Source organism: Anomaloglossus baeobatrachus, chromosome 8 (assembly GCF_048569485.1).
Source record: "Anomaloglossus baeobatrachus isolate aAnoBae1 chromosome 8, aAnoBae1.hap1, whole genome shotgun sequence".
NCBI classification, from domain to species: Eukaryota; Metazoa; Chordata; class Amphibia; order Anura; family Aromobatidae; genus Anomaloglossus; species Anomaloglossus baeobatrachus.
This window is the reverse complement of record NC_134360.1, coordinates 180,323,134-180,346,067: the sequence shown is the minus strand read 5'-3', so window position 1 is coordinate 180,346,067 and position 22,934 is coordinate 180,323,134. Positions and strand designations below refer to the sequence as shown.

Genomic DNA, 22,934 nt, shown 5'->3' with positions numbered 1-22,934 from the left:
TCCATATAGTCTCCTGGGAATCCTTCGTTATCTCCTTCAGCAACGCAGAAACTCCACCTACTTCGGTCACCGGAGTGACTGGAATGGGGGGTGACTGGATGGGAGACTTTACGCTGACCCTCAGCCTAAACGTACCCTAGGCTTTCCCTTAACCCAGAGGTATGCTTAAAACTAGTGAGGTCTGCGCCTCCAACATCTCCATGTCTCTTGTCCTTGGCCCTAATGGTAAGATCCCTTTCCACAACCCACCACCCCACCCGCGGGGAATGGCGAGGACAGAAGTAGAAAACCCACACCGACTAAACTGACAGACAGGGATAGAAACAAAACTCACTCACACTTCATACCAACAATAGGGAACAACAAATGGTGTACAGGGAGGGGAAACATAGAAAGGTGAAAGTAACAAAACAAGCTACCTTCACACACACACACCAATGCAACAAACAGCAGCGAGCACGTCGTCACAGCTCCAGGCCTGGCTCCAGACTGAACTGAATAACCAGCACCCTCTGCAGGAAGCAGAGGGTATTTATCCAGGTCAGAAGTGGTCATCAGAGTGATCACCTCGGCAAAGCTAGCAAGGAATGACATTAACTCTGTGATTGCCAAAAGAAAAACATACATTTAATGTGTAAGACCTCAGATGATAAAAGAGACCCTGAGCTTGTCACTAACCTTATCAAGAGGTGACCGTGACAATTTCCTTCTGAGATATCTCCATTTTTTTAACCCTTGAACTGCAGCAGCTGAAAATTGCTCTTGGCACACAACTTTACAAGGTGAGCACCTCCTTGCACCTTTATTACTCTCTCCACCGGATAAGACCCTGTTGCACTTTTTGTTCCCCAGCATATTTCTGTATTTTCTGAGAAACTGACAACAGACTGTAATTTTTTTCCGTAGGGTGAAACTAAAGTGTTACCTTGGTTATCCATTGATTTTTTTGTAAAAAAAAAAAACAAAATACAAAAAAGGAAATTGGCCCTTTGATATGACCTCATCAATACACCTTTTTCAAAATAGCTGCAGACTTTTCACTTTGGAAACTTGTCTTTTATCAGCGGGTCATTATAGTCCATCACCGTAATGACTCGTTGACTCGTCCACTCTCGTGCTGATGGCTGGAATCACTCAGCATTAGAGATGAGCGAACCGGTCCCGGTTCGGCTCGAGGCCGGTTCGCCGAACGGAGGTCCCGTTCGAGTTCGGCTCGTCTAACGTTCGACGAACCGAACTCGAACTGCATAGGAAACAATGGCAGGCAATCACAAACACAGAAAAACACCTAGAAAACACCCTCAAAGGTGTCCAAAAGGTGACAAACAACTCAAACACATGGGAAAATGACAAGGACATATACTCATGCGAAAACAAAACAGCTGGACAAGGAAAAAGAGGAGGACACACAGATATAGGCATGGCACGCCCTTCTAAAGTCATGTAAAACACCGCAAGGTGACTCCAAGCGGAGTCTCCCTTTTTTCCAAAAATTGGGCCACACTGACACCCACCCCTTCAGTGGCAGCAGTTGTGCCCCAGTTGTACACTTCACAGCTAGATTTGCATCAAGCACATTCAAAAATACGCCATTCTTATCCGTCCCCAGGATGACACCGGGGTAGGTAGCAAAGTCTTTCCTGATCCCAGCTCTGTTCATCTTGGCTTCTTTTAAAAACACAGCAAGCAAGGGTTACTCCAAGCGGAGTCTCCCTTTTTTCCAAAAATTGGGCCCCACACACACCCACCCCTTCAGTGGCAGCAGTTGTGCCCCAGTTGTACACTTCACAGCTAGATTTGCATCAAGCACATTCAAAAATACGCCATTCTTATCCGTCCCCAGGATGACACCGGGGTAGGTAGCAAAGTCTTTCCTGATCCCAGCTCTGTTCATCTTGGCTTCTTTTAAAAACACAGCAAGCAAGGGTTACTCCAAGCGGAGTCTCCCTTTTTTCCAAAAATTGGGCCCCACACACATCCACCCCTTCAGTGGCAGCAGTTGTGCCCCAGTTGTACACTTCACAGCTAGATTTGCATCAAGCACATTCAAAAATACGCCATTCTTATCCGTCCCCAGGATGACACCGGGGTAGGTAGCAAAGTCTTTCCTGATCCCAGCTCTGTTCATCTTGGCTTCTTTTAAAAACACAGCAAGCAAGGGTTACTCCAAGCGGAGTCTCCCTTTTTTCCAAAAATTGGGCCACACAGACACCCACCCCATCAGTGGCAGCACTTGGGCCCTAGTTGAAAACAGGATGTTTTGATTTGCATCAAGCACATTCAAAAATACGCCATAATTAACCGTCCCCAGCATGACACCGGGGTAGGTAGATAAAGTCTTTGCTGACCCATGACTTGTTCATCTTGGCTTCTTTTAAAAACAATGTAAGCAAGGGTTACTCCAAGCGGAGTCTCCCTTTTTTCCAAAAATTGGGCCCCACACACACCCACCCCTTCAGTGGCAGCAGTTGTGCCCCAGTTGTACACTTCACAGCTAGATTTGCATCAAGCACATTCAAAAATACGCCATTCTTATCCGTCCCCAGGATGACACCGGGGTAGGTAGCAAAGTCTTTCCTGATCCCAGCTCTGTTCATCTTGGCTTCTTTTAAAAACACAGCAAGCAAGGGTTACTCCAAGCGGAGTCTCCCTTTTTTCCAAAAATTGGGCCCCACACACACCCACCCCTTCAGTGGCAGCAGTTGTGCCCCAGTTGTACACTTCACAGCTAGATTTGCATCAAGCACATTCAAAAATACGCCATTCTTATCCGTCCCCAGGATGACACCGGGGTAGGTAGCAAAGTCTTTCCTGATCCCAGCTCTGTTCATCTTGGCTTCTTTTAAAAACACAGCAAGCAAGGGTTACTCCAAGCGGAGTCTCCCTTTTTTCCAAAAATTGGGCCACACAGACACCCACCCCATCAGTGGCAGCACTTGGGCCCTAGTTGCAAACAGGATGTTTTGATTTGCATCAAGCACATTCAAAAATACGCCATAATTAACCGTCCCCAGCATGACACCGGGGTAGGTAGATAAAGTCTTTGCTGACCCATGACTTGTTCATCTTGGCTTCTTTTAAAAACAATGTAAGCAAGGGTTACTCCAAGCGGAGTCTCCCTTTTTTCCAAAAATTGGGCCCCACACACACCCACCCCTTCAGTGGCAGCAGTTGTGCCCCAGTTGTACACTTCACAGCTAGATTTGCATCAAGCACATTCAAAAATACGCCATTCTTATCCGTCCCCAGGATGACACCGGGGTAGGTAGCAAAGTCTTTCCTGATCCCAGCTCTGTTCATCTTGGCTTCTTTTAAAAACACAGCAAGCAAGGGTTACTCCAAGCGGAGTCTCCCTTTTTTCCAAAAATTGGGCCACACAGACCCCCACCCCATGAGTGGCAGCAGTTGTGCCCCAGTTGTACACTTCACAGCTACATTTGCATCAAGCACATTCAAAAATACGCCATTCTTATCCGTCCCCAGGATGACACCGGGGTAGGTAGCAAAGTCTTTCCTGATCCCAGCTCTGTTCATCTTGGCTTCTTTTAAAAACACAGCAAGCAAGGGTTACTCCAAGCGGAGTCTCCCTTTTTTCCAAAAATTGGGCCCCACACACACCCACCCCTTCAGTGGCAGCAGTTGTGCCCCAGTTGTACACTTCACAGCTAGATTTGCATCAAGCACATTCAAAAATACGCCATTCTTATCCGTCCCCAGGATGACACCGGGGTAGGTAGCAAAGTCTTTCCTGATCCCAGCTCTGTTCATCTTGGCTTCTTTTAAAAACACAGCAAGCAAGGGTTACTCCAAGCGGAGTCTCCCTTTTTTCCAAAAATTGGGCCACACAGACACCCACCCCATCAGTGGCAGCAGTTGTGCCCCAGTTGTACACTTCACAGCTAGATTTGCATCAAGCACATTCAAAAATACGCCATTCTTATCCGTCCCCAGGATGACACCGGGGTAGGTAGCAAAGTCTTTCCTGATCCCAGCTCTGTTCATCTTGGCTTCTTTTAAAAACACAGCAAGCAAGGGTTACTCCAAGCGGAGTCTCCCTTTTTTCCAAAAATTGGGCCCCACACACACCCACCCCTTCAGTGGCAGCAGTTGTGCCCCAGTTGTACACTTCACAGCTAGATTTGCATCAAGCACATTCAAAAATACGCCATTCTTATCCGTCCCCAGGATGACACCTGGGTAGGTAGCAAAGTCTTTCCTGATCCCAGCTCTGTTCATCTTCGCTTCTTTTAAAAACACAGCAAGCAAGGGTTACTCCAAGCGGAGTCTCCCTTTTTTCCAAAAATTGGGCCACACAGACACCCACCCCATCAGTGGCAGCACTTGGGCCCTAGTTGCAAACAGGATGTTTTGATTTGCATCAAGCACATTCAAAAATACGCCATAATTAACCGTCCCCAGCATGACACCGGGGTAGGTAGATAAAGTCTTTGCTGACCCATGACTTGTTCATCTTGGCTTCTTTTAAAAACAATGTAAGCAAGGGTTACTCCAAGCGGAGTCTCCCTTTTTTCCAAAAATTGGGCCCCACACACACCCACCCCTTCAGTGCCAGCAGTTGTGCCCCAGTTGTACACTTCACAGCTAGATTTGCATCAAGCACATTCAAAAATACGCCATTCTTATCCGTCCCCAGGATGACACCGGGGTAGGTAGCAAAGTCTTTCCTGATCCCAGCTCTGTTCATCTTGGCTTCTTTTAAAAACACAGCAAGCAAGGGTTACTCCAAGCGGAGTCTCCCTTTTTTCCAAAAATTGGGCCCCACAGACACCCACCCCTTCAGTGGCAGCAGTTGTGCCCCAGTTGTACACTTCACAGCTACATTTGCATCAAGCACATTCAAAAATACGCCATTCTTATCCGTCCCCAGGATGACACCGGGGTAGGTAGCAAAGTCTTTCCTGATCCCAGCTCTGTTCATCTTGGCTTCTTTTAAAAACACAGCAAGCAAGGGTTACTCCAAGCGGAGTCTCCCTTTTTTCCAAAAATTGGGCCACACAGACACCCCATCAGTGGCAGCACTTGTGCCCTAGTTGCAAACAGGATGTTTTGATTTGCATCAAGCACATTCCAAATCCACAAGCATTTACTCTCCCCAGGATGACACAGGAGTTGTAAATTCCTTGTGGATCCATGACTTGGTCATTTTGATGAACGTCAGTCTGTCCACATTGTCACTGGACAGACGCGTGCGCTTATCTGTCAGCACACACCCAGCAGCACTGAAGACACGTTCAGAGACAACGCTGGCAGCTGGACACGACAAAATCTCCAAGGCGTAACTGGAGAGCTCTGGCCATTTTTCTAGATTTGAAGCCCAAAAGGAGCAAGGCTTCATTTGCAAAGTCATGGCATCGATGTTCATTTGGAGATACTCCTGTATGATCCTCTCCAGCCGTTGACTATGTGTCAGACTTGTTGTCTCTGGTGGCCTTGCAAAAGAGGGTCTAAAAAAATTATGAAAAGATTCCATAAAATTGCTGTTACCAGCACCAGATACGGTCCTACTGGTACGGGTAGACTGTTGAAGATGACGAGACCGTCCCATGTTTGTCAAGTTACAACTGGGAGATTCCCTCCCTGCACCTGCACGGTTGTTTGGTGGAAAAGCCGAGCTAAGATCGAGTAACAGCTTCTGCTGATACTCCTGCATACGTGCGTCCCTTTCTATGGCTGGAATTATGTCACAAAATTTGGACTTGTACCGGGGATCTAATAGTGTGGCAATCCAGTAGTCATCATCACTTCTAATTTTGACAATACGACTGTCATGTTGGAGGTAGTGCAACAAAAAGGCACTCATGTGTCTTGCGCAGCCATGCGGACCAAGTCCACGCTGTGTTTGTGGCATAGAGGTGCTACCCGTTCTTTCTTCCTCTGACATCTCCCCCCAACCTCTTTCAACTGAAATTTGACCAAGGTCTCCCTCATCCGCTGAGTCTTCCATGTCCATGGACAGTTCGTCCTCCATTTCTTCATGTTCTCCTGCACCTTGCTCAACATTTCGCCTGCTACTATGCGCCCTTGTCGATCCCTGTCCCCCATGGTCCCATGCCTGCTGCGTTGGTGATGATGAACGTCTGGACCTTGGTGATGTTGTTGTCCCTTGCGCATATGAATCCTCCTGTAGTTCCTCCCCTTCATGTTGTCCCACCCCCTGACTCCGAATAGTGTTTAGCGTGTGCTCCAGCATGTAAATGACTGGAATCGTCATGCTGATAATGGCATTGTCAGAGCTAAACATGTCGAAACTGTGCAGAAGGGTGCATAGGTCCTTGATCTGAGACCACTCCATCAGGGTGATCTGCCCCACCTCTGCATCTCGTTGGCCCAGGCTATACGTCATGACGTATTGCACCAGGGCACGGCGGTGCTGCCACAGTCGCTGTAACATGTGGAGAGTTGAATTCCAGCGTGTCGCCACATCGCATTTCAGGCGATGAACCGGCAGGCCGAAAGACTTCTGGAGCGATGCAAGTCGCTCAGCTGCGGCGCTTGAACGGCGGAAGTGAGCAGACAGTTTTCGTGCCCTGTTCAGAAGGCCATCTAGGCCGGGATAGTGTGTTAAAAATTGCTGCACGACAAGGTTCAACACGTGAGCCATACAAGGTACGTGTGTCACCTTGCCCAGGCGAAGGGCCGCACCCAGGTTTGCAGCATTGTCGCACACGGCCTTACCAGGCTGCAGGTTGAGTGGAGACAACCATTTATTAAACTCGGACCGCAGAGCTGACCACAACTCCTCAGCTGTGTGACTCTTATTCCCAAGACATGTCAAGCTAAAGACCGCCTGATGCCGTTGCGCTCTGCTGCCAGCATAGTAATGAGGGGTGCGTGATTCCTTCTGCGCAGTGAGAACGCTGGTGGCCTGACCAGGCAGGCTTGGGGCGGAGGTGGAGGACCCAGATGAGGTGGAGGATGCAGAAGCAGTGGCAGAACTTGGACAGACAGAGGATTGACACACAAGTCGTGGGGACGGCAAGACTTGTGCAGCAGACCCTTCACCATCTATCACCATAGTTACCCAGTGCCCAGTCAGCGACATGTAACGTCCCTGTCCATGCTTACTGGTCCAAGTATCGGTGGTGAAATGCACCCGTTCACACACAGAGTTTCTCAAGGAAGCGGTGATGTTGTGTGCGACATGCTGGTGTAGCGCGGGCACACCTTTCTTAGAGAAGTAGTGGCGACTAGGCATCTGGTACTGGGGCACAGCGACAGACATAAGGTCTCTAAAATCCTGTGTGTCCACTAGGCGGAAAGGCAGCATTTCGGTAGCCAACAGCTTACAGAGGGATAGAGTCAACCTCTTAGCTTTGTCATGGGTCGCAGGAAGTGGCCTTTTATTTGACCACATCTGAGGGACAGAGATCTGGCTGCTGTGTGTAGACGGTGTTGAGTAGGGTGTCCCTGGAAAAATGCAGGTTTGTGAGGAAAGTGCAGGCGGAGACATGATGTTGCCTTCATCCAACGTTGGTGCTATCGATGTCTGAGAGAGCTGTACACACTCACTTGTTTCCCCTTCCAAACCAACTGACGACCTACCAAGCAAACTGCCTGTTGCGGTTACAGTGGTGGAAGTTGTGCGTGGAAAAACAGGTGTGACAGCTGTCCCCACAGTCCTAGAAGATGAAGAGCGCGCAGATGCACTGGAAGGGGCAGGCGGTGGATGGTTCGCTCCGCTAGGCCGCATTGCAGCACGGTGAGCTTCCCACCGGGACCTATGATATTTATTCATGTGACGATTCATGGAAGAAGTTGTCAAACTGCTGAGGTTTTGACCTCTACTAAGAGAATCATGACAAAGTTTACAGATCACATAATTTGGGCGATCTTTTTCTATGTCAAAAAAGGACCAGGCTAGGCAAGGCTTAGAGGCCATGCGACCTGTTGATCCACCCCGAATAATGCTCATAGGCAGAGTGGTGGCTGAGGATGCAGTTGTAGACGTGCTACCAGTGCTCCGACTCTGTCCAGGAAGGCGCAAGGTAACTTCGTCGTCGGTTGCATCCTCCTCCACCGCCTCTGTTGACCTCCTCGAGTGCCTGACTGGGGGTTGACAGTAGGTGGGATCTAGAACTTCATCATCAATTGTTGTGTTTGCACTCCCCTCCCCCTCAGACCGAGCCTCTTCTTGCCCTGACCGAATATTTAAGTTGTCATCCCAATCGGGTATCTGCGTCTCATCTTCATCAGTATGTTCCTCATTGTCTATAACCACAGGTGTTACAGTTTGTGACAAAGGGTCAACATTATGCTCAGAAACTTGGTCCTCACGGCCTGAATCAGACTCACAAAGGTTCTGGGCATCACTGCAGACCATTTCCTGTTCTGTACTCACTGTAGCTTGGGAGCAGACCTCTGATTCCCAGGCTATAGTGTGACTGAACAGCTCTGCAGACTCATCCATCTCAGTTCCACCATACTGTGCAGGGCTGATGGAGACTTCAAAGCTGGGAGAAATCAAGTGTGATTGGGATGACAACTCAGAGGACTGGTGTTTTTTGGATGCGGTACTTGAAGTGGCTGAGAGGGTACTTGTTGGACCACTTGAGATCCATTCAAGCATTTTCCTTTTTTGCCCATCATCTACCTTTCTTCCTGTTGTTCGTGTCCGTAAAAAAGGGAGCACATCGGATTGTCCACGGTAAGTAGTAGACATCTTACTTTTGCTGGTAGATGGTCTATCTTCAGCAGATGATAATGGAGCTTTGCCACCTTCCCCACAGACAAAACCTTTTTTGCCTTTTCCACCACGCCTCTTCCCCTTTCCACCAGCATCTGTCATTTTGCCACTCATGTTGATTGCGACAAGATTGTGGACTGAAAATGTGGTAGTAAAAATTGAGAGGTGGTGAAGATTGTAGTGGTGGTCTAGCTTTATTAACAGCAGAATAATAAAGAATAAATATCCCTGACAATGCAACTACGGCCCTTAAACTGGCAGCAAAAATTGCTAGTATAATGGCTTAGTTATAATGAGTTGGAGTGTGCAATGCAGGCAGACGCGCTCTGCAAATGTCTTTGCACTAGTGGGACTATAGCAAAGTCCAATAGCCACAGATAGGATGCCACTAGGTACACTGAGTGTTTGCTAGTATAATGGCTTAGTTATCATGAGTTGGAGTGTGCAATGCAGGCAGACGCGCTCTGCAAATGTCTTTGCACTAGTGTGACTATAGCAAAGTCCAATAGCCACGTATAGGATGCCACTAGGTACACTGAGTGTTTGCTAGTATAATGGCTTAGTTATAATGAGTTGGAGTGTGCAATGCAGGCAGACGCGCTCTGCAAATGTCTTTGCACTAGTGGGACTATAGCAAAGTCCAATAGCCACAGATAGGATGCCACTAGGTATACTGAGTGTTTGCTAGTATAATGGCTTAGTTATAATGAGTTGGAGTGTGCAATGCAGGCAGACGCGCTCTGCAAATGTCTTTGCACTAGTGGGACAATAGCAAAGTCCAATAGCCACGTATAGGATGCCACTAGGTACACTGAGTGTTTGCTAGTATAATGGCTTAGTTATAATGAGTTGGAGTGTGCAATGCAGGCAGACGCGCTCTGCAAATGTCTTTGCACTAGTGTGACTATAGCAAAGTCCAATAGCCACGTATAGGATGCCACTAGGTACACTGAGTGTTTGCTAGTATAATGGCTTAGTTATCATGAGTTGGAGTGTGCAATGCAGGCAGACGCGCTCTGCAAATGTCTTTGCACTAGTGGGACTATAGCAAAGTCCAATAGCCACAGATAGGATGCCACTAGGTACACTGAGTGTTTGCTAGTATAATGGCTTAGTTATAATGAGTTGGAGTGTGCAACGCAGGCAGACGCGCTCTGCAAATGTCTTTGCACTAGTGGGACTATAGCAAAGTCCAATAGCCACAGATAGGATGCCACTAGGTACACTGAGTGTTTGCTAGTATAATGGCTTAGTTATCATGAGTTGGAGTGTGCAATGCAGGCAGACGCGCTCTGCAAATGTCTTTGCACTAGTGGGACTATAGCAAAGTCCAATAGCCACGTATAGGATGCCACTAGGTACACTGAGTGTTTGCTAGTATAATGGCTTAGTTATCATGAGTTGGAGTGTGCAATGCAGGCAGACGCGCTCTGCAAATGTCTTTGCACTAGTGGGACTATAGCAAAGTCCAATAGCCACAGATAGGATGCCACTAGGTACACTGAGTGTTTGCTAGTATAATGGCTTAGTTATAATGAGTTGGAGTGTGCAGAGGACAGGAGGGTACAGTGCCAGGATTTTGGGGCTCTGGGTAGAGGAATGGAAGCCTGCCTTTCTATCCCTCCTAATAGGGAAATGCAGGGAGGAAATCCCTGACCTTGGCTACACAGACGCTGGCGCTGTTTTCAGGACCTGTCACCTTAACTCTGACCCTGCCGGTTTGAGCCCTTAAAAGGACTGCTAGAAAGTGCTATCCCTATGCTGTCCAGCGCTGTGTATGGAGCGCATACAGCAGTATCGGCGATAGGACTCAGGAGGACGGAGCTGCGACAGTGATGTCTGACACCAAAGACGCAGAAGAGATAATGGCGTCCTGGAGGAAAATGTCCGTTTTTATAATGCAGGGACATGTGACATGGACATCCTATCACACATGCCGTTGCTTCTCTGGCTAAAAGTCCACTTAGCTGTGTGTGTGTCTGGGATTGGCTGACATGCTGGCCCGCCCCACTACACGCGCGCGCTTAGGGAAGGAAGACAAGAAAAAAAAAAAAAAAAAATGGCGATCGCCATTATACAAACAGCAGTGATCTGAAGGCGCTGTTCACGCACACTATACACTGAAATGTCATAATAGTGTGATTCACAGAGTGACTTACACTATTACAGCAGAAACCAAGCTAGGATTTAGCTGTTTTTTTGCTGCTAGAACCGTTCTCGAACGTTTCTAGAACTATTGAGCTTTTGCAAAAAAGCTCGAGTTCTAGTTCGATCTAGAACATGCCCCAAAATCACTCGAGCCTAGAACTGGAGAACCACGAACCACGAACCGCGCTCAACTCTACTCAGCATCTATAATATAAAGGATTCTCTCAGTCTTTTTATGTCGACATTAGAGCATCATCTTGTATGTCAGCACATGTGAAAGAAACACGAGGAAGTTTTTTTCCATTTTATTGAAAATCATTGTATATATATATCCCGGCATAAACTGCTCTCTAAACGAGCGCTGTCATCAGAGCCGCTGCTGTTTTATGGCAGATAAAAGGATTATAATTTGCAAAGAAATAAACTGAAGCCGTAAAGAGAGAAAGGAATCTGCTACTGAATTACCAAGTGTCTCTATTATAGAAGGGCGAGCGTGCGCTCCACTGCTCCATACTCGATTGAGTATCCCTGGTGCTTGAGTCTCTGTCCTGCACATGTTTAGCAGCTGTTTTCCAGCCATTTAACATGCAGGAAGTACCTTATTTTTCGGTTTATAAGACACCCCGGATTATAAGACGCACCCCATTTAGAGGAGGAAAATGGGAAAAAAATATTTTTATTGCAAAAATGAGGATCCATTTTATAATCCTAGTGTGTCCTAATCCTAATGCTTACAAGGGGGGAGCGGCGGTGGTGGAGCGGCTCAGGAAGGTCACAGGATGCAGGGTCAGCGATGGTGGGGGCTCAAAGGAGGGGGTGATGTGTCGCAGGAGGGGTAGTGGACGGAGGGTCGGTGATACTGCGGCCTCGGGGGTGTCGCAGCGGCGGGCGCCATTGATCTGCTGACGTGCTTCGGGGTGTCACTGCATTGGAGTGACTCAGGAGAGTCACAGCACAGGACGGGATGTCGGGGTGTCACTGCAGTGGCGGGCGCCTGATCTGACTGCGGACTCCATTGAATCGCCCTGATTGATGCAATGGATTTCAAGAAACTGGCCGAGGAGGCAACGCATGCTCAGAAAGGCCTCTACGGCCATTTTTATAAAGTCCATCTTGTTTAGCTGCACATGTGTGGCGCCCCTGCGGCTTCAGGTGCCACATGGTACTGCACCTCACCAGGACGAAGCTCCGGCGAAACGCGTTGGGGTGTGGGGCAGTGTGACCTGAGACCTGGCACGGTAATATTGGGTAGTTATCCTAGGAGATATGTCCCTATTACTGCATATAGTGGTGGTTGTTTGTTCTAATTGCTGGGCTTACTATGATTGCCCATACATGCTGCAAATCTTTCCATTCAATCTGCCACTAGGAGCTACCGTTTATCTCTGCATTTAGTTTGAGCACCAATTTTTGCTAACAAGCCATTCTATGTTTTTATGTGTCCAGTTTAATTGTGGATAAATTTTGATGTTTGGGGTATGTGCAATATGATAAATGTGCAAATAAAATTAGCACTTTAATGAAGCACTTTATCCAACCTATTATTTGCAAAGTTTGTGCTGGGATATGTGCAATATGACTAATGTGCAATATGACAGTATATGGGATCGATTATTAAGCACTATAGTAAAGCACTTTATACAATTGTTTATTTGCAAATATACTGCTGTGTACACATATACAGTTAGGTCCAGAAATATTTGGACAGTGACACAAGTTTTGTTATTTTAGCTGTTTACAAAAACATGTTCAGAAATACAATTATATATATAATATGGGCTGAAAGTGCACACTCCCAGCTGCAATATGAGAGTTTTCACATCCAAATCGGAGAAAGGGTTTAGGAATCATAGCTCTGTAATGCATAGCCTCCTCTTTTTCAAGGGACCAAAAGTAATTGGACAAGGGACTCTAAGGGCTGCAATTAACTCTGAAGGTGTCTCCCTCGTTAACCTGTAATCAATGAAGTAGTTAAAAGGTCTGGGGTTGATTACAGGTGTGTGGTTTTGCATTTGGAAGCTGTTGCTGTGACCAGACAACATGCGGTCTAAGGAACTCTCAATTGAGGTGAAGCAGAACATCCTGAGGCTGAAAAAAAAGAAAAATTCCATCAGAGAGATAGCAGACATGCTTGGAGTAGCAAAATCAACAGTCGGATACATTCTGAGAAAAAAGGAATTGACTGGTGACCTTGGGAACTCAAAAAGGCCTGGGCGTCCACGGATGACAACAGTGGTGGATGATCGCCGCATACTTTCTTTGGTGAAGAAGAACCCATTCACAACATCAACTGAAGTCCAGAACACTCTCAGTGAAGTCGGTGTATCTGTCTCTAAGTCAACAGTAAAGAGAAGACTCCATGAAAGTAAATACAAAGGGTTCACATCTAGATGCAAACCATTCATCAATTCCAAAAATAGACAGGCCAGAGTTACATTTGCTGAAAAACACCTCATGAAGCCAGCTCAGTTCTGGAAAAGTATTCTATGGACAGATGAGACAAAGATAAACCTGTACCAGAATGATGGGAAGAAAAAAGTTTGGAGAAGAAAGGGAACGGCACATGATCCAAGGCACACCACATCCTCTGTAAAACATCGTGGAGGCAACGTGATGGCATGGGCATGCATGGCTTTCAATGGCACTGGGTCACTTGTGTTTACTGATGACATAACAGCAGACAAGAGTAACCGGATGAATTCTGAAGTGTACCGGGATATACTTTCACCCCAGATTCAGCCAAATGCCGCAAAGTTGATCGGACGGCGCTTCATAGTACAGATGGACAATGACCCCAAGCATACAGCCAAAGCTACCCAGGAGTTCATGAGTGCAAAAAAGTGGAACATTCTGCAATGGCCAAGTCAATCACCAGATCTTAACCCAATTGAGCATGCATTTCACTTGCTCAAATCCAGACTTAAGACGGAAAGACCCACAAACAAGCAAGACCTGAAGGCTGCGGCTGTAAAGGCCTGGCAAAGCATTAAGAAGGAGGAAACCCAGCGTTTGGTGATGTTCATGGGTTCCAGACTTAAGGCAGTGATTGCCTCCAAAGGATTCGCACCAAATATTGAAAATAAAAATATTTTGTTTGGGTTTGGTTTATTTGTCCAATTACTTTTGACCTCCTAAAATGTGGGGTGTTTGTAAAGAAATGTGTACAATTCCTACAATTTCTATCAGATATTTTTGTTCAAACCTTCAAATTAAACGTTACAATCTGCACTTGAATTCTGTTGTAGAGGTTTCATTTCAAATCCAATGTGGTGGCATGCAGAGCCCAACTCGCGAAAATTGTGTCACTGTCCAAATATTTCTGGACCTAACTGTATATTTAGGGTGTTCCCTGGATGCTGAACAAATTTCTAATATATACATTAATATATATTGGTTTATGTAATTGCCGTGCGTGATCTTAGGTCGCATTGTCCTTTGTTTTTGTCACTTTAAACGTATTTGTGTTTTTATATTGCACTCTCTGCACTGTGTGTATCCAAAAAATATATACCAAAAAAAATAATTTAATAAAGTAATATATTGAATCCACTTGGAAAGTACTCTTATTATATGTAACTATGAGTCAGTTGTAAGATTGTAGTACCTCACCAGAGGTGCAGTATTCATCTCAGATAAGGAGGAGGTCATCACCGGTAAAACCAACTCAAACCACCACAAGACACAGTTAGATGCCCTCTCACTGGGATTGAGCTGGGGTAGAGACATTGGAGGGTGGCCATCACAAATGTAGTGGACCCTCTACTAACTAGTTCAGGAACCCGAGGGGAAGGAGTTTGACATGGGAAGTAAGGCAACACACACACAGCCATTCAGTCAGTCGTCAGGGAGTGACGGACAGGGAACAAGTGAGACGTGGAGGACACGGTCGCTGAGGAGAGAGCTAAGCCATAGCTCCCTCAGGAACAGGTGCACAGAGAACAGGGTGCAAAGCCCTAGGCTGGTGGGCACTGCACGTCTCGCCAGCAGAATCCGCCGAGCAGAGGATTTCAAGTCTTCTGGCCCGCACAAAGTGCCTGGGGCACAGCAGCATATAGAGCCAGGGACTGCGGAGTCGCGCTGCCTGCTATACGGGACAGGAACTGAGCCAATCCAAAGACCTGGGTCCCAGCGTAGCTTCAAGCCGCAGGGAATCACACAGGAAAGCGCAGGAAGGAAGGACTCACAGTGAAACCCACCGGTTCTGACCTTTAAACTATCCGGGATTGGCTGGAGCCCATGACAGCGGGGACCGGCCGTCCAAGGGCAGCGACATATCAGTGAGTAAAGAACTTTCACTGCAACCCCTGTGTCGCTCCCTTTCTTCATCGCCTCCAACCCTCCTTTAATAGAGTGGACAACTACTCCCCACATTGTCCCAGGGCCTGAGCTCTGCCTGTGGAGAGCTATACCATCTGAGCTGCGTTATCATCCGCCCCAGAGAAGACCTCCCTCAGTGGCGGCTAATACCTGGCCGCACACCACAGGTGGTGTTCCGAAAACTACAACCCCCATCCTCATCATTTAAGTTCATTTACTGATACCGCCAAGGTCACTGAACCGGGCCTGGCCACTGTGATAACCCGAATTGACACCGGCCCGGTGATGAGTAACCCTAGGGACCCCGTGGGCGCATCACATGCCCCTGCCTCACCAGCCATTTTCTTGAAGTTCATTGCATCACCCGCGGGCGATTCAATACAGCCCGCGCCACTGCGACACTGCAGTAACACCCTTAGTATCACCAACCCTGCCTCCCATAACTCCGCTCCACCACCACCGCCCCGGTAAGCCATATCAACATTGTAAGATGTACCCCCATTTTACTCTCAGTTTTGGAGGAAAAAGTGCGTCTTACAATCCGAAAAAATACGGTAATGCCGTAGCTATGTTGCCTACTGGTATTACTGTGATTGGCTGGCCACAATGCGTCATCAAGTCTGTATAAGACCCAATGATGTGACATTCAGCTCACTCTATCCCAAACCAGTGTAGGGATAGCTACTGCAGGAGGGAGAGGTTAAAATTAATGGCATATAGGCCTTACAGGCTTTTTCTGTTGAACCGTAAAACCAAAACTTCCTTGTAAGGGCTAAATCTATTCTATTCCAAATTAATACCGCTGTTACCTGAATTCACTGTAGGGATATCTGCTGGAGGAGCTATAAATTGGCATTATAGGCATAGAGGCAGAGATTAAAGACTTAGGCGGGCTTTGCACACTACGACATCGCAGGTGCGATGTCGGTGGGGTCAAATTGAAAGTGACGCACATCCAGCATCACATGCGACATCGTAGTGTGTAAAGCCTAGATGATACGATTAACGAGCGCAAAATCGTCGTAATCGTATCATCGGTGCAGCGTCGGCGTAATCCATAATTACGCTGACGCGACGGTCCGATGTTGTTCCTCGCTCCGGCGGCAGCACACATCGCTGTGTGTGAAGTCGCAGGAGCGAGGAACATCTCCTACCGGCGTCACCGCGGCTTCCGTAGGATATGCGGAAGGAAGCAGGTGGGCGGGATGTTTACATCCTGCTCATCTCCGCCCCTCCGCCGCTATTGGCCGCCTGCCGTGTGATGTCGCTATGACGCCGCACGACCCGCCCCCTTAGGAAGGGGGCGGGTCGCCGGCCAGAGCGACGGTCGCAGGGCAGGTGAGTGCATGTGAAGCTGGCGTAGCGATAATTTTCGCTACGCCAGCTATCACACGATATCGTACCTGTGACGGGGGTGGGGACTATCGCATGCGACATCGCAGCATCGGCTTGCGATGTCGCAACGTGCAAAGCCGCCCTTACAATCCTTCTGCTGCAACCTATAACCAGAATTCCCTTTTCAGGGCTGCATTATTCTATTGCCTGTTAATAACGCTTTCTGCTGCATTCAGTGTAGGGAGAGCTGCTGAAGAAGGGATAGGTTAGGATTACAGGCATATAGGCAGGGATTATAGCCTTACAGTCCTTGCTGCTGCAACCTAAAACCAAAAGTCCCTTGTCAGTCTACATCTTTTCTATTCCCTATTAACTACAGGCATATATCATCTGGATAGGGAAGAGGACGTGCTGCTGATGGTGCACGCAGAGGCAGAGGCCGTGGGCCAGTTGAAACTGTGCCTTCTGCGGGAGCACAAGAATCATGCTCATCCATGAGACCTATCTTCTACAAGTCCCTATCTATGAGTCTCTCTTGCTAATTGTTGTCAGCACTTGCACATAGTGCATAGCCTTTACTAGTCTAGGAGTTCCACTCCTAAATAATGAGAAAAAAATGTATTTTCAGTCCCTCCTTTACATGTCTTCCAGGATGTATTGTTGTCTCTCCTTCTAATTTTTCGCAGCCCTTGCAAATAGTGCATAGACTTTAGGACCTCATAGCACACCCACTGAGGTGTGACTGAGAGCCTTCATCCATCCTTACATTATTCTCCTGGAACTTTCAATCCCACTGCTGCTCGTGAACACCACAACTTAGGGCATGTGCAGAGGATTTCTGCTTATGTGGCACCCCTGAATACATCAGGGTGCCACAGGGAACTGCATCCTTATCCAGGGTTCAGGGCCTACCCCCCATGGTTCCAGGTATCCAAGAAACTAGTGTCACTCGCATCTGCACCACAAAACCCAATCACCTCACATCAGTCACTGCCAGACACACCAGGGGGGTTGGACTAGCTGGAAAATGGGCCAACTACTTGGGAACTGAGCAGACTGTAAGGAGGGAGTGAAGAAGTAGGCTCCAGAGAGTGAGGAGCTGGGAGAGTTAGCTCCTGGGGAGCTAAGGAGAACTGATTGGGTTGCAAGCAGTGATCCAGGTCCAGAGGAGTCTGGGACCGGTTTCAGGGACGTTGGACAAGGGTGTGACGTATGTAGTCTTAGAGGGACTATCAGCACCAGAAGGGCCTAACAGAACTGACCGGTACCAAGCACGACAGGATACAGGACCCTAGGTCAGGAGCCGATTCAACGTCCTGACAATTCACCTGAAAGGGAGAGGATCTTCAAGGACTTCCCTAAACTCTCACTCAGATTGAGGGCATCAGCACAACGATGAGGACAGGGTTTTTCCAGACACAGCAACCCACTGAGGTCCCAAGTGCCAGCCCTTAAGAGCACGGCTACACTACACATAGTGATCAGGGCCCCCAACAGCTTCAAGCCACGGGGACCATCAACGGACAAAAATTGTGCACGGAGGTAGGCTCCAAATCACTAAGTGACACCGGTGGGACCGGGCACTTGGACGGTCTCCCGGCAGCGGCAGCTGTACTCAGAGACTTTGGTTTACCTACAGTGTGTGTGTCTCCTTTCTCCACCTCATCCAACACATCGACTACCCGCAGTGAGTACCCTGGTCCCTGCACCCTGTCCTCCCAAATCTACCAACCCCCTGAGCCCAGGGCCTTCCCTACCTGCGGAGGGACTGAAACCTTGCTACTTCACACTATCTGCCCCGGTCCTCCCTCCAGCAGCAGCGGTACTCCCATTACCGCAACATGCAGGTGGCGTCACGAACTTTTCCCCTGTAAATAATCCCTTTTTTTCAGATCAGAGTGTCCGCCAAGCCGGGTCCGGACCCCTAGAGCCACGAAGATCCCGGATCCGAACAGCCCGACTAACACCAGGGCAGCACACTTACATGCCAGAGACTTGCCATCATGTGCAGTGTCTTTTTTCTCCCCTCCTTCTTATATTTGTGTCCACTGCATCAGGGAGCACCCATATGATATATAGTGATGGTATTATGGTGGTACGCTCCAAATTCTTCTTCTAATTGATCTTTTGTGCAGTAATTCACTCCTCTCCTCCCTATTTTGGGGGATTTTGGTAATTACATCATATACCTGACTTCATGTTGATGTGGATTTTGGTGTATTAGCATTTTGTTTCAACCTATGCATTTACGCCCTTCCTGCAGTCTATTTACTTGGTGAATACCTTTATTCCCCCTTGTGGGTTTTTTTCTGGATAACCTGCTGTTGCTTATCATACGAGTATCTATATTTATTTGACTTTGTGTGGGCTTTTTTGTCCCCTAATTCTTCAATCAGCAGTGTTTTATCATACGACCATACTTCATGCTTGATACTGTACATTTCTCGTATGTATTGTGTACACTCATTTGGGGGAATGGTTCGTCTTTAGGCCGCTTTACACGCTACGACATCGCTAATGCGATGTCGTTGGGGTCACGGAATTTGTGACGCACATCCGGCCGCATTAGCGATGTCCTTGCATGTGACACCTATGAGCGATTTTGAATCGTCGCAAAAACGTTCAAAATCGCTCATCGGTGACATGGGGGTCACTTCTCAAATATCGTTGCTGCAGCGTGTACGATGTAGTTCGTCGCTCCTGCAGCAGCACACATCGGTCCGTGTGAAGCCGCAGGAACGAGGAACCTCACCTTACCTGCCGCCACCCGCAATGTGGAAGGAAGGAGGTGGACGGGATGTTACGTCCCGCTCATTTCCGCCCCTCCGCTTTGATTGGGCGGCCGCTTAGTGACATCGCTGTGACACCGCACGGAACGCCCTCTTAGAAAGGAGGCGGATCGCCGGTCACAGCGATGTCGCAGAGCAGGTAAGTAGTGTGACGGGTCCGGGCGATGTTGTGCGCCACGGGCAGCGATTTGCCCGTGTCGCACAAGCGATGGGGGCAGGTATCCACGCTAGCGATATCGATACCGATATCCCAGCGTGTAAAGTGGCCTTTAGGGTGTGTTTTGTATGTCATTTTTTTAACTGCTTTTAACCATGTCTTGTACTAAAAATCGCCAACAAGAAGAAAAAGTCAATATAAAAAATGTCTTTATTGATTTTAAATATAAAAACATAGACAGGATGTCTCAAGGAAGCAAGCCCCACAGAAGGGGTTAAAATTATCAATCTAACCATAATGTTGAGAACACCATAACCTGCACATGATTATTAATGTTATCAATATTACCCTGTATAAGAGACAATGCTAATATAAATATAGTTAAAAATATGTATATGGTAACACAAAAGTGTTATAAAGTGCAAAATTCATAAAGATATAGTAACAACAAAGTACCAACTCTTATACCAACGGGATATCACAGAATACAAGTAAGCGTCCCACACCCTCTCCGACGCACGTTTCGCACTGTGTAGCGCTTTTTCCAGGAGTCAACAGTTAACTGCTTTTAATCATGTCTTGTACTAAATAAAGGTTTTTCTATTACAAGTATATTAGGTGTGCCCCAATATCCATGTGCAGCATCTTTTTTCTCCCCTCTTTCTTATATTCGTGTCCACTGCATCAGGGAGCACCCATATGATATATAGTGATGGGATTATGGTGGTACTCTCCAAATTCGTCTTCTAATAGAGACTTGCCATCACACTGCACATATCCCGGAAGTATATGTCAGATGTTTACTTCTCCTTCGGTATAAGGTTCACAATATAGACAGCCTATCATACTTGCACTTTTCTTGGACAGAACACAGCACACTAGTGATGGGCCATTTTTACACAATCTAGTACAAAGAGTAGGTTTCCTGCTATGAACAATGAAAACCAGCATGCCAGTGAGAGCCACTAAAGTCTCTGAATGGCTTTCGTGGGATTTTGGATTGCATGCTTGCTTTTGGGGAAGAAGCACACATCTAACAGACTTCAGGTACGTGGCAGTGGATCTCTGCCTATGTGGCAGAGGCTTGTGGTCACACTGTGGATGTGCCTGAAAATCTATCTGAATACATAAGGCAGAGATCCACTGCCCATGCCTCAGTGCCGTGCAATGGAGAGATGGTGCAGGACTAGTCTGCACGTAGCAGAAGCTTAGTCCTATTTACAACATGTGGAAAAAGCTTTTTGAAAAGATGAGAATAGCGATATACTGTGAACTTGCCCCAAGCAAAGTGGTTGCTTGTAATTATCATTAAAAGACAAATGTATGTAACCATGTAATTAGTTTATAGATGTCGGTCCTGCTGTCAGGTTATCTTTAGATCACTCCTGTGCCTAAAGGCTTATGGGCATCTGCAGAGTTACAGCTACATTTCTCTTAAACCAGAGGAAAAATTAAACTCCCTGAAGCTAACTCTGTATCCATAGGCCATGGTCAATGCAGAGAGGATTATTGGTAGCTTCAACCCCCACTGTATAACTGGAACTGATGAACAGTGGTGGCCAATGCCAGATAATGCTCAAGACAGTGCTACTTGGTTTCAGTCAAACCAAATATTGGTGGGTCAGGAGAGTGTTGGCCAACAGAGCCACCATGACAGTGCTCTTGATGTCAGATCCAAAAACCAGGATCACTGCAGACCCTAAAGCTATATGACAGCTTCCATTAACATTAACAGCCCAAAATGAGGCAGCATGATGGCTCAGAGGTCAGCACTGCAGTATTGCAGCACTGGGGTCTTGGGTTCAAATCCCACCAAGGACAACATCTGCCAGGAGTTTGTATGTTCTCCCTGTATTTGTGTGGGTTTCCTACCACCATTGAAAGAAATGCTGATAGGGAATTTAGATTGTGAGCCCAATCTAATCTTGTCCTGAAGAAGGGGACTGGATCCCTTGAACGTGTTGCCCTATGAAATAAAATAATTTATTATTAATAAACAATTTTCCTCATTGGCGGTAAATCCGCTTCTTCTCTCCAGCACTGAACATCTTCTGGAAAATGAAATGGGATGAAACTGCGGCTATAGAAATTCCCCTAGTTTCCCGGTTTGAGGTACAGATCGCTTCTGGGGATAATTCCAATCATTCCGCTAGTAACCATAACCTTCACAATTAGTGTTTATACATTTCCTGAATATTCGGCAGAAAATCTCCAGAGCTGTGCTCCTCATGAAAAATAGGAATCTTCTTGTGGGAAAATATTACAGATACACATTATTTCCAGTCTATTCCCTCCCCAAGGATAATAAAATGCATACAAAGAATATGACACTTGCCCCAGTTACCATGAAAACGGTAAAGATTGGCCATAAAAATATGACTTGTTTACACCAATCCCATTCCTGTTCTTAATCTTTAATATGCAGGCATAAAATGTAACATGGATTTCTTTCAGGATTACTCTTAAGTAATGTATCCCTATAACCTATGAGCGTAAAAGTAATAAACAGGAATGTTTGTACAGTTCGTCTGTGTGGTGTAGCAGAGACGATTTTATAATTAGCATGATTTCACTAGTATAATCTGGGATTTTAATAAAACTAAAAGATAAATCCACTACATTACAAAACTTAGAGTTCTCACAGTGCATAATTGCACACAGCCTTAAAGGGATTGTCTAATACTTTTACATTGATGGCACCCCCACTGATCAGCTGTTGTTCTTGGTGCCGGCGGTGGACAGATGTGATCAGTTGCACAGCCCAGTTAACTGTATAGTGGCCACGGCCAGGTACTGCCCCTTTGGCCCATATTTGAATGACTGGAGTAACATTTCACGTGTGCTATGTCAAGGCACACACACCACTAAAAGGCACTAAGTTCATTGAAGGAGTTATCCGGGCTTTTGTATTTATTTTCTTATGGTTGCTATCGATCTGCCTGTTCTGTCCGGTGCCAATCTCTGATGTCTCAGAGTGATCTCCTGCTGGTGGTTCTTCAGCTTTCAATGATGACATGTCAACAGGGCAGCTTCATCTTTTCTGCTTTGTTCTGTTGATGGAATGTTCCTGCGGATATCATGCTGATTGACAATCAGCTCCCCACAATTAGGCAATGAGGAACTGGCTATTGATCATCATGACCCTGGCAGAAATACCCAGTCAACAGAGTAGACTGGAAGAGGAATAGCTGTTCCGGGATGTCAGGTCAAATGAAGCAGCAGAATTGATCTCAGGAGCGGTCTGTGACTGAGATCAGCGTCGGGCAGAACAGGCAAGTAGTTAGCAACTACTGCCAATAAGTTAGGAAATGGGGAGCCAGCTATCAATCATCATGACATTGGCAGAGACACCCAAACAACAGAGTAGACCGGAAGAGGAAGAGCTGTTCCGTGACGTGAGGTCAAATGAAGCAGCAGGATTAATGACAGGAGCTGTCTGTGACAGAGATCGGCATTAGGCAAAAAAAAGGCATGTAGGTAGCAA

At 47.0% G+C, this 22,934-nt stretch overlaps 1 protein-coding gene across 1 annotated transcript in view; it reads left to right on the top strand.

Annotated features, from left to right (window-relative positions):
• The window catches only part of RGS5 (regulator of G protein signaling 5), a 193,576-nt gene that overhangs the window by 162,666 nt on the left and 7,976 nt on the right, over nt 1-22,934 (top strand). The gene's annotated exons all lie outside the window — the stretch shown is intronic.